Source organism: Melopsittacus undulatus, chromosome 1, assembly GCF_012275295.1.
Source record: "Melopsittacus undulatus isolate bMelUnd1 chromosome 1, bMelUnd1.mat.Z, whole genome shotgun sequence".
NCBI classification, from domain to species: Eukaryota; Metazoa; Chordata; class Aves; order Psittaciformes; family Psittaculidae; genus Melopsittacus; species Melopsittacus undulatus.
The window spans coordinates 54,764,543-54,778,535 of record NC_047527.1 but is presented as its reverse complement, the minus strand read 5'-3'; positions in this window follow the sequence as shown (position 1 = coordinate 54,778,535).

Sequence of the window (13,993 nt, the reverse complement as noted above, 5' to 3'; positions counted from 1 at the left end):
TTCTGATGTGGGCATTTGTTCTGGTGTTCCATTTTTGTGGGCAGTGTTGCCTGTGTCCCACAGCACTCTGCAGAGCTTGAAGTCTGCCCCAGTAGTATTTGCATGATCATACTCTTGCTCTGGAGCCATATGTGGGAATCTCTGTGCAACTCATAGGATCCATCTCCCCTTTGCACATGGCAGGGTTTCACAGGGACACTTTGGTGTCCTAGGGTGGGTCTGTACCCCCCAGCCATGTTAGAACTTGTTCTTTACACGCCCTTTTGGTACCTCTTATCTTCTTGCTCTTCCTTGTGTCCAGCTGGCCTGTGACTGCTCCAGTGCTTACATGATTCATCAGAAGATCTGCTTTCTCTAGGTGCAGTAGATTATCTTATGTGACCATTTCTGCCCCTAGATGAGGCACCTGCCTATCATTGCTGTGTACTGTCTGGTCAGTTTTGCAGCATGAGCAACCTGGAATTTCAGGGAGAGCTGCATCCTCCACCCAGCATGTCAGGAGGCAGCACACAATTACGTGGATCAACCTACACAAGGAGGGGAATGAAAGGCTCTGAAAACAGGACCTACAGAGCTTTTTGTGACAATTAGTTGAATACTTGGTTGTGTTGGTAACCTAAGGGCAGGGCGGCCTCATGTGCAATCAACACACTGCCTCATCAGTGCAGAGACCAGCTGGGGTGTTCCTGGGCCACCCATGGCATGAATGATGGGTGCCTGGCATGTACCCAGGTGCAGCCTTAACCTTAAGGTTGAGTTTCATCCTTGTATCTTCCTTATAATTTTATTTCCGTAGCTCTTACCACAGTACAAGGGTGCAGTTCTTGTTACTGACAGTAAAATGTAGTATGGGCCCCTGTGGCTGGAAGCTGGTGCCCCTTTGGAGGGGCAGTGCGCCCAGACTGGGCTCACAGGCTGGGCATTTGCACCAAGCAAGGGTGTGCTGAGGACAGTACAGGGTCTCCTCTTACTGGTGCCCAAGCCAACAAGTTGGCACAGTTGTATGTGGCAGCAGTGTCCCTCTAGGGGCTGCAGTATCAGTGAGTGCCTCTGGCAGCACAGAGGGAACAGATGCCATGGCTTGGGAAAGCAGAGTTTGACCAGAGCACCCAGAGCTGTCACTGAGGCAGCTAACAAGTGATAGAAGCAAGAGTGCGCAGCAGAGCACAAAGTGCTTGGTGAGGGGGAAACCCCAGGAGCACATTACGTTGCCCACAGGACCATCCAGTTAATGATAGCAGAGGCCTTCTTCCCCTGGCAGCCCAGCATCCTGGAGTCAGAGCTGAAGTAGCAGCCAGAAAAAGAGCCAGAGCAGAAGCAATGGCCCAAGATGGGGCTGAAGACAAAGTGTGTCTAAGGACCCAGTCAGGGACACTGCTCAAGCAGGAGTTCAATCCAAAGTCATGGCCTGAGGTGATGCCAGAGCTGATGTAGCAGCCTGAGCAAGAGCTAGAGGCAAAGTCTGCCTGGAGATAAATTAAGAGCCTGAGATGGGGCTGGAGGACAAATAATGCCCAAATAATGACCCAAGCCACAGTTATGACCCAGTCAGGTGCAGGAGCCAAAGTTTCGGGCCAAGCACTGTTTGGAGCTGAAAGCACAGCTGAAGAAGGCACTAGAGCCCAAATAGCAACCTGAGGTGGGGCCACAGCTAAAACCAGTGCCCAAGATGGGGCAGGAGCTGAAGCCTCATCCCAGCATCTTGACAAAGTTGAGGTTTGATTTGATGCCAGTGCCAAAGCTGCAGCCCAAGCATGGGCCGGAGCCAAAGATGTTGAGCAAGACCTAAAGTCATAGCCCAAGACTGCACCAGTGCAGAAGCCAAGGACCAAGCAGGAGTCAGAGTGGTCATGAGAGTATAAGCTGGGCCTGTAGCTGAAGTCACAGCCCAATATCAGCCTAAGTGATAACCCAGTGTCAGGCAAGAGAAAAAGTCAGGGCTCAAGATGGAACTGGAGCCAATGTCACTTCCCAGAGTAGGGGCCAGAGCTGCAGCAGCCTCTTGTGCAGAGGACTGCAGCCAAAGTAGGATCCCCAAGATGGCACCAGAAGTGAAGTTGCAGCCCCAGATGGGGATGGGGCAGAAGTTAAACCCGAGATGGGCCTAGACCTGAAATTGCAGCCTGAAACTGGGACATCACTGAGTGTGTTTTAGTGTGTCTGTTTTGGTTGGAGCCAACAGCAGGGCCCATAGCTGGGCCAGAACCAAAGACACAGTCCCAGCTGAGTCCATGGTACATGCTGTGTTATCAGAAAAGGAATCATCACCAAAACTGGGGCCCAAAGACGGGAATGGAGTAGATGTCACGATGTGAGGAGGGTCTAGATCTGAGATCACATCCCAAGATGGGGCCAGAGCCAAAATTGCAGTCCGAACAATATCCAGAGCTAAAATCGCAGCTAAAGATAGGGCCAGAGTCAAAGTAATGGCTCAAGCAGGGACTGGAGCAAAAATGGGTCCAGTATCAGGCCAGAGCAGCAGTCACTGCCTGAGGTATTGCCAGAACCAAAGTTATAACCCAAGATGGTCTGGAATCAAAGCCATCGTCAGAGGTGTGGCCAGAGCCTGCAGCACTGCCCAAATAGCAGCCAGAGCTGTGTTAGCTGCCTGAGCATGAACTGGAGCCAAGTGTGAGTCAAAGGCAAGTAGTGGCCTAAGACTGGGCAGGAGCTGAAGTCACAGCCCAATACTGGGCCAAAATCATGACCAGGTATGCCACTGGAGATGAAGCCACAGACCAACACAGGGCAAGTGCCAAAGTCACAGACTGAACAGCCACTGGAGCTGAAGTAGTGACCCAGATCTGAGCCAGAGGCCTGAGATGGGTCTGGAACTAAAATTGTGACCTGAAATTGGAATGGAACTGAAGTCAGATCTAGAGATGGAGCCAGGCCTGAAGCCATGGCCCAAGATTTCAGCCACACACAAAGTAACAACCCAAGATGTGGCAAGGGATGAACCTAAATAGGGGCTAGAGCCAAAGACATGGCCTGGGAGTGGGACAGAGACAAAGGTGCAGCACAAATGATGCCGCTGCTGATTTTGAAGCTCAGATGAGGTTGGAGTTGAAATCACAGCTTGATATGGGGCTACAGACAAACTTGTGGCTCAAAATGGGTCCAAAGTAGCAGCCCAAGATGGGACTGGAGGTGATGCCTTGACCCAAATAGCAGCAGGAGCAGGCACCAGAGTTGCTGCCCTGATATAGAGTACTGGGCCAGAGCCAAAGATGTGGCCTGATACCCAACAGAAGCTTAAGATGTGGCTCAAAAACATCTGCCAGTGGCCTGAATATGGAACAGGGCTGAAATCACTGTCCAGAAAGGGTCAGAGCTGAAGCTGCAGCCTGATAACAGGTTGGAGCCAAAGGTGCTGTCTGAAATGGGCTGGAGCAGAAGTCATGAACCAGGCAGGGGGCAGAGCCAAAGCTGCAACCCAGTATCGAACCAGAGACAAAGATGGGGATGGCAAAGTGACCAGAGTCGAAGTCACAGCTTGATATGGGGCTGGAGCTCAAGTAGCAGCTAAATATGAGCCACAATACCCTCCCAGGCAGGCCAGAGACAGAGCTGTGATCTGTTATCAAGCTGATGGCAAAGTAACCGCCTTTGGCACAAGAGGCAGAGTTGCAGGCTGAGCAGGAGCCAGTGTGAGGCCAGAGATGAAGTCATATATGGGGCCAGAACCAAAACTGCAATCAGACACCAGGCTGGAACCAAAGTGGTGGCCCAAGATGGGGATGGAGCCAGATTTGTGTCCTGAGCAATGGCTGGAGCCAAAGTCACGGATGAAGATGTGGCTGGAGAAAGAGTAACAAAACCAAGATGGGGCAAGAGCCAAAGTAGCCACCTGAGCAATGGCTGGAGCCAAAGTTGTGGCAAATGTTTGGGCTGGAGTCAAGTTTCAAAGCCAAGATGGGGCCAAGCAAGACCTAAAGTTTCACTCCAATATCTCAACAAAGCTGAATTGCAGCTCAGTTTGGCACCAGCACCAAAATCACAGCCCAAGCAGGGGACAGAGCTGAAGCTGCTGCCCAGTGTCACAGGCCAAGATAGGGCGGAGCAGAAACTGAGGATGAAGCAGGGGCTGGAGTAGACATGAAAGCCTGAGCTGGAGCTGAAGCCACAGCCCAGTTGATATTGGCTGAGGACAAACTGGTGATCAAAGCTGTGGCTCAAGATGGGTCCTGGGCGTAAAATCATTGCCAAAGACTGGGCTGCAGCCATGGTAGTGGCCCAGGATGGCTCCGGATCTTTGCTCACAGCCTGAACAGAGGTCAGAGCTGAAGTCACAGCCTGAGAAGGGGCCAGAGCCAAAATTACAGCCCAGCCAGGAGCCAGAGCTGAAGTGGCAGCCTGGTATCAACCTGGAGCTGAAGCTGTGGTCTGAGAGCAGGAGCTGGAGCTGAATTCACAGTGTCATACGTAGCCAGAGCCGAAGTTGTGGCCAGCACTGGGCTGGAGCATCAGCTTGAAACAGGCACAAAAGTTGCAGACCAAGATGGAGCAGAGCCCAGAGTGCAGCCTGATAATGGGCCAGAGATGAATTTACACCCTGAGCAGACCCAAAGTCATGGCCCAAGATGGGGCCAGAACCAAAATCATAGCCAGGAATGCCTTTGAACAGCACAAAAGCCATGGCCTAGCACCAGGCTGGAGCTGAAGCCTCCAAGATGAGGCCAGAGCTGAAATCATGGCCTGAGCAATGGCTGGAGCCAAAGCAATGGCCAAAATACGTGGGCCTGAAGAAGGAGAGAACCAGTCATGGTTGAAGTTAGTGCCAGAGGTGAAGGTGCAGCCCAGAGAGGGGCTGGAGCTGGAACAGTCTCCCAAGCAGGGACCAGAGCATACTAGTGGCAAAGGATGGGGCTGTAGCTGAGGTGGAAACACACTTTGTGATTGTGTCCCCTTCAGGGTGTCAGCTGAGAGTACTGCACTGCATTTGTCTTTGTGCATCACTTACCATCAGCAACAATAGTAATTAGAGACTCATAATCATCCCCTGGCAATTATCTGCCTGTTTTGATGATCTTCTTAAGCAGAAATAATACATCTTGATTTCATAAGCCCACAGGGCAAAATGTAGCGTTAAGTAAGTTTGGGCTTCAGTTTGATGAGTTGATTGGACAATCACAGAGAAAGGAAAACGGGAGGATACACAGGCTTGTTTAGGAGTGAGAAAATAAAAGGAAACAGACCTTATACAAGGGAAAAAAACATAAAGAGACATAATTAAAGAAATCATTCTAGCTCCTTCTGGGTCTGCCCAAGAGGTCAGACTGAGACTGAGGCGCAGTCAGGGGAGACCCTGCCTCCATCCCTCAGCTAAATTCTCCAGCACTGCTTTCATAAAGGTTTTTTACATTTATTTTTTTAAAAATACTGTTAAATAGAAGACCAAACCAAAACAAGAAGTCTGACAACCTCTTCCTTTTTCTATGCAGAATTGGTATAGAATCATAGAATCATAGAATAGTTAGGGTTGGAAAGGAACTTAACATCATCTAGTTCCAATCCCCCTGCCATGGGCAGGGACACCTCACACTAAACCATGTCACCCAAGGCTCTGTCCAACCTGGCCTTGAACACTGCCAGGGATGGAGCATTCACAATCTTCCTGGGCAACCCATTCCAGTGCCTCACCACCCTCACAGTAAAGAATTTCTTCCTTATATCCAATCTAAACCTCTGCTGTTTAAGTTTCAACCCATTACCCCTTGTCCTATCACTACAGTCCCTAATGAATAGTCCCTCCCCAGCATCCCTGTAGGCCCCCTTCAGATACTGGAAGGCTGCTATGAGGTCTCCATGCAGCCTTCTCTTCTCCAGGCTGAACAGCCCCAACTTTCTCAGCCTGTCTTCAAACAGGAGGTGCTCCAGTCCCCTGATCATCCTCATGGCCCTCCTCTGGACTTGTTCCAACAGTTCCATGTCCTTTTCATGTTGAGGACACCAGAACTGCACACAATACTCCAAGTGAGGTCTCACGAGAGCAGAGTAGAGGGGCAGGATCACCTCCTTGGACCTGCTGGTCATGCTCCTTTTGATGCAGCCCAGGATACGGTTGGCTTTCTGGGCTGTAAGCGCACACTGAAGCTGCTTCATGTTCATTTTCTCATCAGTGAACACCCCCAAGTACTTCTCCTCAGTTCTGCTCTGAATCTCTTCACTGCCCAACCTGTAGCTGTGCCTGGGATTGCTCTGACCCAGGTGTAGGACATTGCACTTGGCATGGTTAAACTTCATGAGGTTGGCATCAGCCCACCTCACAAACGTTTCAAGGTCCCTCTGGATGGCATTCCTTCCCTCCAGCATATCAACTGAACCACACAGCTTGGTGTCATCAGTAAGCTTGCTGAGGGCACACTCAGTCCCACTGTCCATGTCACCAGCAAAAATGTTGAACAAGACCGGTCCCAACACTGATCCCTGAGGGACACCACTCGTTACTGTTCTCAAGCTGGACATGGAACCATTGGCCACAACTCTTTGCGTGCAGCCATCTAGCCAGTTCTTTATCCATCGAGTGGTCCACCTATCAAATTGATGTCTCCAATTTAGAGACAAGGATGTCATGTGGGACAGTGCTAAAGGCTTTGCACAAGTCCAGGTAGATGACATCAACTGCTCCACTCCTGTCCATCATATCCATAGCCCTGTCACAGAAGGCCACCAAATTGGTCAGGCAGGATTTCCCCTTAGTGAAGCCGTGGTGGCTGTCACCAAGCACCTTGTTGTGTTTCGTGTGCCCCAGCATGCCTTCCAAGAGAATCTGCTCCAGGATTTTGCCAGGCACAGAGGTGAGACTGACTGGTCTGTAATTCCCCGGGTCATCCATTTTCCCCTTCTTGAAAATGGGGGTTATATTTCCCTTTTTCCAGTTGTTGAGAACTTCACCTGACTGTGGTGATTTTTCAAATATGATGGCCTGTGGCTTTGCAACTTCATTTGCCAGGGAGCCACGAATGGATTTCATCAGGGCCCATGGACTTGTGCACGTTCAGGTTCTTAAACTGAATATAATAACTGAAAGCTGCTCAGTGCTTTGCAGGCACCTGACAGGAGGCGTCCCTGTGATGTGAAGCAGCACTTTCTCCTCACAGCAGCTTTCTGCCCTGGAGTCACAGGGGGTGATGGTGGTGCCCACATCTGAAGGTCCATTTCAGTAAAGAGCAGACCTATATGGAAAACACAGGGGATTGTTAAGGCAAACCCTTGTGTCCCAGTGCTTAGAGAAAGCAGCACATGGATGACCTCAGGGAGAGCAATGGATGCTGCTGGCAAGACCTCATTTGCAACTTCCGGGCTTCAGTGTCCCCTAGGAGTGTGTGACAACATCAGGTGGCTGGAGTAGCTGAAGGGCAAAGCTGCTGCTGGGCACTGTTTTGATAATGGTTCACCAATGGTGGCAGTTGTGTTTTAATGCAGAAGGAGAGGCTTTGAGAAAACTTTAGCGGGGGAAGAGGAATTTCCCAGCCTTGGCTGACCAATCTTTAATGCTTTGGTTCACCAAATGTTTGATTTTTACCTTGAATTAGATTAGAAAATCCATGAAAATAAAGATAACACACTGTAAATCTATACAAGGAGTGCTCTGAGTTCTGCCTAATGTCACTGTGTACTTAACGCTGCCGGATGGTTGTGCAGTAGTTCTCTAAGCAGTCTGCACATCTCTGCACAGCCTATATACCTGCATACAGACAACCTGCTTTAAGAAAAGGGAAGTAAAACAACCAGTGCACAAGCACCACTTGAACTGCAGCTGCACGATTTACTCTTGAGTACAGTTTTCCCACAGACAGGCACTTCATTTCTTCTGTGTTACAGTCAGATGGCTATTTTAGCATACCTGACACCATTTTCCTGACAGAGCAGAGTTGCACAGTAAAGTGCTGTTTCCCTTAGCATATGGCTGGAACTAGCATGCACATTTTCTTATCTGCAGGTATAATATCAGCAGAATATACAGTGTGATTTTAAAGAATGAGAGAGCCTGCATGTTGAGCAGCTAACGTAGTTATTGCTCAGCCATAGGGCTTTTAACATGCGTCAGTGTACCTCTCACCGAGGAGCTGCAACACCCAGTACTGCACCAGCGACTGTCCAAAACAAATACAGTTAACATAATATCAGCACTTTCGATCTGCAGAACGAAGGGGGGGGGGGGAGCAAAAGAACCAGACTGACTTCGCAGTCAGTCGGTCGAGCCTTACCTGTTAGGCTTTGCCTGACAAAACATTTGTGAAAGTTACCAGCTCATCAGCTTTTTCCCTGAGAGCTATGGAGTTTGCAGCTGTAAGCAAATTTTATAGCACTTACAATCCTAACCCCATTGTCAGGAGAGGCTTCGCTCCTATATATTTTGCTGTTCCCATAAACCCTGCTGAACGGCTAGGCAAGCACATTCATGCTTTTATGTTTGACTTAGATGGCTTCTTCACCACGTAAAGCCAACTAAGGCAAACTTGGCTCTGCTTATGGAATATTCAGAGCATGGTAACACCATTATGCATGTGTGCATATACACAGGGACATGTGTGTATAAGCTGCAACGTTCTCACTGCTTCGAGATGAAAATTACTCTTTTTCCCCTAAGAGTTTCTTGCTGCCCAGGGTTAAATGTAGGTCAAGCTGTCTGAGCCCATGTCTGTGGCATGCAGAGCAGGATTAAACCGGAATTTTCCACTCAACTCGACTGTCAATCACTGTAATATCTGCAAATGTTAAATTAATCTGGGGCAATCTGGTGCTGGCATTGAAGGGAGCTCCTGCGGCTCAAGGATGGCATTTTGGCCTCCATGGAAAGATGCCCTCTTGCTCTGGACAAGGGTGGTTATGTTCTGACTGCTTGCTTAAACACCAGCAACTATCAGCCAAACAGAAAAATAGCTGTATATGAGACACAGGTACATGTGTGTTAGGACTGGGGAGAAACTACATCTCGCAGGTGGAGGGACTGAGAATAGTGGCAATGGGAAAGTTACTCCCAGCATCACCACAGACTGCAGAGTCCTGCCATGTCCTTCTCAATGCATATTTCCTTATCTTTAAAATAGAATAGTAGAATGGTTTGGGCTGGAAGGGACCTTAAAGCTCATCTAGTTCCAACCAACACCTTCCACTAGACCAGGTTAAAAGCATTAGCACCTTTCTGTTACTGTTCTGCAATGTGCTTCATAGCAGACATCATTAAGGGTACAATACATTTTTCAGTAAGCATCTTCTGGTCTACACATTAATCCCTTTGTTAATGAGAGCCCCCGTCTAGCTCTACTTACTGTGCCCACTGGCATCCAGCAAAGCTGCTACCAGCTTGGCATGTGATGGACAACAGCGGGACAGCTCATGCAGCCCTGCCAACTTAAATAATGTATTAAGGGCAACTTGGAACACCCAAGGTAAGCAGAAATAGGCTGTTAAAATAGTAGCAAGTGCAGCAAATAGTTTCTCCCTTATGTTTGGAAATATTCGGAGAACAAGTACTGCTACTGGCTACCCAGGATACTGAGAAACTCAGCTCATCAGTTCTACCCCTATTCAGTATCTGAGCTCTATTCCCCACCCTCAGCAGCAATCACTTGGAGGTCAGTCTGGAAAGAAAAAAATATAGGAACTAAGCAACCCCCCCAAAAAATCATGCAAGTTTTTATCCTAATCAATGCCAGGCTTCTGGAAAGGTGGCATAATGCAAGCTGCACAAAAGCAGGGCATCACCACAGCAGCAGCGAGCTGTAAGGATTCAGCAGCAAGGATTTTAAAATGTGCATTTTAATTAGAACTCATTTAATGCACAACCGATCAAAACAGTGATAATGAGAGAAGCCTAATTAATTTTTGTCTAAGTAACGCAGTCTCATTACAGAGGGGTCTTTGGAAGAAAAGGGTTTGGGATGTTAAAAACAGGGTGTTTGTAATGAGACACAATACTGCTGGGAGCCTGGAAGCCAGACCTAGAGGTTTCATAGGACTGCAGCAGCCACTGTATTAATCTTTTAACAGGAAAAAGTAACCCTACTGAGATGAGACATCCCATTTATAGGCAAGTTCTGAGTTGCAACCGTTGGCAGAGATATTAAAACACAATCAAACAGAATGGCATATTATAAAACAAATATAAATACAATTAAAACCAGATTAAGTAAAAGATCAAAGCAGGCTCCCAAAAAATAAATTAGAAAAAGCAGTTTCCAGGGAGTTCAGGGTTCAGACAGTAGAGGAGCAGAAGCCTGGAGATTTGGAGCACTTCTAAGGGCTGAGGAACTGGCAGTTTTCTAAGTCCTGAAGAATTAAAACGCTGTAGATGGAGGAGAGCTAACTCAGGCTGGTTACAGGAAAAGCAAATGGTTACTTTTTAATCAAAAATACGTATTGTACCATTTAAAGAACCACACCATTTGAAAGCAGCAACAGAAACCCCCATGGTTCCTATCTGAGAGTAATGTTAAGGCTGTTCTGTAAGCAGGGTGTTAGGAATGGGCTGGAACTGTGGCTCTGTGAGCTCTGTCTTGCAAAGACCTGTGAAAAAGTCCCGGTTTTGAAGCAGCACCTCCCTCCAAGCATCACATCTCAACAGGAGAGAGATCAAGCTCCAGCAAACACAGGCACAGGTGTATAAATGTAACACAAAAAGGATGATTTCATTAATAATAATGTTCAATAAAGCATCACTTTATGCTTATAATAAACAGAAATTAGCGGCTTTGTGAAGAAAAGTTCTTGTTCTGTTAAGTCCTAGTTCTATAAAGCTTTAGTACAGCAAAGTGACAGGAACCAGCCAGGGATAGTTTGACCTACCTTGCAAAGATCGGTATTACCAAAGACAGGTGTCTTTCATGGTACCCTTTTGTGTAGTTTCTTACTAACTGTAAGTTAGTTACTCCCCCACACACGGATACTGGACCACAACTGCTCTTTAATTTTAAGCACTGACCAAAGCATACCCCAGGTTTCCTAAACCAGGTTGTGCTTCCCCCTCCCACGAGTAGTATCTTACCTTAGTTTTTTAGTTGGTTTTTGCAACTCAGTGATTTGGGGCCACTGCTTGTCCCCAAGCTGGTCTGTCAGCGCTGATGGGCCAGAGGCAGTCACCAACCTAGGGCTTTAAATGGGATTTCAATTCCTTTAAGGTAACAACCCCACATCAGTCGTGAGTGGCTTAGATTAAGTGCCTAGACCTAACATCAGTGGCAAAGGCTCTGACACAGCTGCCTCCTACTACAACCCATCCTACAGCAGAACTCATCCCAGTGTTGATCACCAAAGGTTGAGGGTCACAACATGAATGTAAAATCCACATCAGATCTCTGCTTCCCAGAGCCCTTCCCACGTGCTTCAAGGATTGAGTCCACCCTCTGATTCCTTAATGATCAGCTACCTGGTTGCCATCAGCAAACCAGTGAGAGAAAAAGACAAGTAGTTGTTCCACAGAAGGGCACTCTGGTCTTTCACCTCTTGTTTCTTGGGTCTGGGATTGTTTTTTTTTCACTTCGAAGAGAAAACAAATTCAACAGGAGACAAATGAATTTCATGATTTTTAATAATTTTGTGCCATGGTTTAACCACAGCATATTAAGAACAAGCATAAAATCTGTATTTAAAACTAACAACAGCACTTAGAGCAACATCTTCCTTTAAAAGTATTGCAATAAACAGACCTTAGGTCTAAAAACTAGGACATCACCATTTGCTCAATTAAAAGAGTCAGATAGATACACAACAGTTGAAATCTTTTCCTGTATATAACTGGGAGTTACAGTGGAAATAAGCGACAAATTAATTGTGTTAAAAGGAAAGTAAATGTGTTTGTTTTTTTTTTTTAAATCAAAGCAAGCCAGGTTTGTCATAGCATCACATGAACAGCTATTGAGAAATTCCAATACAGTTGTAAAAAGACTTACTGGTTTTAATAGCTTTGTTTTTACAACGATAAAATTTAAAAGAAAGCTTAAATATTGTTGATAGTGCTGTACACATTTCAGAAGAGCTTGAAACAAGATGGACAAAAATAAGAGATGCGTTGAAAAATGTGATCTCGAAAGCCACAATGTCGAAAATACAAAAAAATCCATACAGCAATAAAGCACTTTACACTGTAAAATAACTAGCAAGAAACAACAAAGAAAGGGTCAACACCCTAAAAACAGGCATTTGATGGTTAATTTTGTGTATCAGCCTGACCGGTGTACACACCATCATGAAATGCTCTGAGCACAGCAGCATTGGGCAGTTGGTAGCTATACAAAGATAAAACCCCTATCATCGCTTATGTAGTCCTTGTACTATAAGTAGAAAAGCTTTGTTAAAGAATATTAAAGTGAATTTATCATTATTATTGTTGTTGTCCAGGTCTATGATGCCTGAAGCTCTCATAACTTCTGCTTATTCTTCTTCTAAAATCTTGTCTGCCTGCTGTGCTTTGTGGCAAATGGAAAAGCGTGAACACAGCTGTGAATACATTTAATAGATAGTCTGCTCTTTCCACTGCAGCTTCAAAGCAAATTAGTGCCTCTAAAAGGAGACATGCTCGTGTTTGGTCCACTCAATACGCAAGTTTTGTGACGATAAATCCTACCCTAGATTCCTCCAGCAGGAGGTTTGCTCTGTACAGAGTCTTCCTAGTCAAGGCCTGGGTTTTTCTGGTTTTTCTTCCTTCATGCACAGAAGTGGTACTGCAGTGCAAACAGAAACGTGAAGGTGGCCAGACAAGGCATACTTCCAAAACTCCCTATGCCCTGACAAACAACAGATGAGTTTACAAGTGACAGTCATGAAATATGCCTATTTCCCTATGGTACATGCTTGCTGATAAAACAGCTCAATATACAGAGGGATGGACAAAAGCTACCTGTAAGGGCTTGATGATGCAGAACTGGCCATAAAAGACAATACAGACTTAACACACTTTAAATCAAAAGAAACCCAAAACAACCATGATCAACATTCAGATACAGGACTCCTGTGAGGGCTTTTATAAAGGTATTTACAGACAAATGTGTAGCTGAAGTTTCAGGTCAACAGAGAAGTCATGACAGACTGTGCTCCAAGGCACCACCCTCAAGCGTGACGGGCTGCATTGAAAGCCTACTCAAACCAGAGGAAGCCTCACCACTGACTTCACTGGGCTCCAGACAAGGCCCCCTGAGTTTTAGCATAGCGTTTAGCTAGTCTTCTAAAAAAACCAAACAAAAACGCCATCTCAAACGTATCCCAACACGCTGCTACCTTACATCTGTGGCTAAAGCCTGACAAGTATAAAAAACCTACATACAGACACGAGTATCTAGAACAGATTAGTCGGTATCCATCTGTAAGAGGACTCGTCTGTCTGGGATCGATAAACTTGTACATCAGCTACCATCCTGGGATAGCACAAACAGTTTAGAAAAATAAGTACAGCATCTGCAAGTCTCTGCACTAGAACTTCATGTTGAGTGTTCCTGAGGTATTTGCTTACCAAGGAGCAAGCGGGGACAGACAGACCAACGCGTGGAGATGCCGGGAGAGAACCAAACTGCTGAGGGAGCCTGGCAGAAAGCTCAAGTGTTGGGTCGCTTTCCACACCGCTTCCTGTGTTGGGTCTGACCAGGTTTAGGCTTTTCTCCCTAGTCCTAAATATGAACCCAGGTTAAGCCACAGCTCTCAGAGGCCAACACACAGCAGCAGCGCTTGCCAACTCAAAGTTCACAATCAAACCCTGCCTTCAGCTTGCTAACAACCGTGGCTTTCCTTGTCTACTCTTAAGGCTTGCACACTACAACTGCACAGGTCATCAGCAAGCCCAGCTACACACCAAGCCTGAAGAGTGTTTGCAGTGGCAGGACCATGTACCAACATTGGGCATAGAGCAGGGGCTGGCTGTTGTCATAAACCTCTCGTTGGCCTAGTTTTGATTTTGCAGGGATGGTTTGGGTCAGTTCCCACTTGTCTGAGCTTCACTTCAAATCTAGGATGTGGATAAAAAGAATCAAAAGGTTTTAGGCCATTTCTAAGGGTT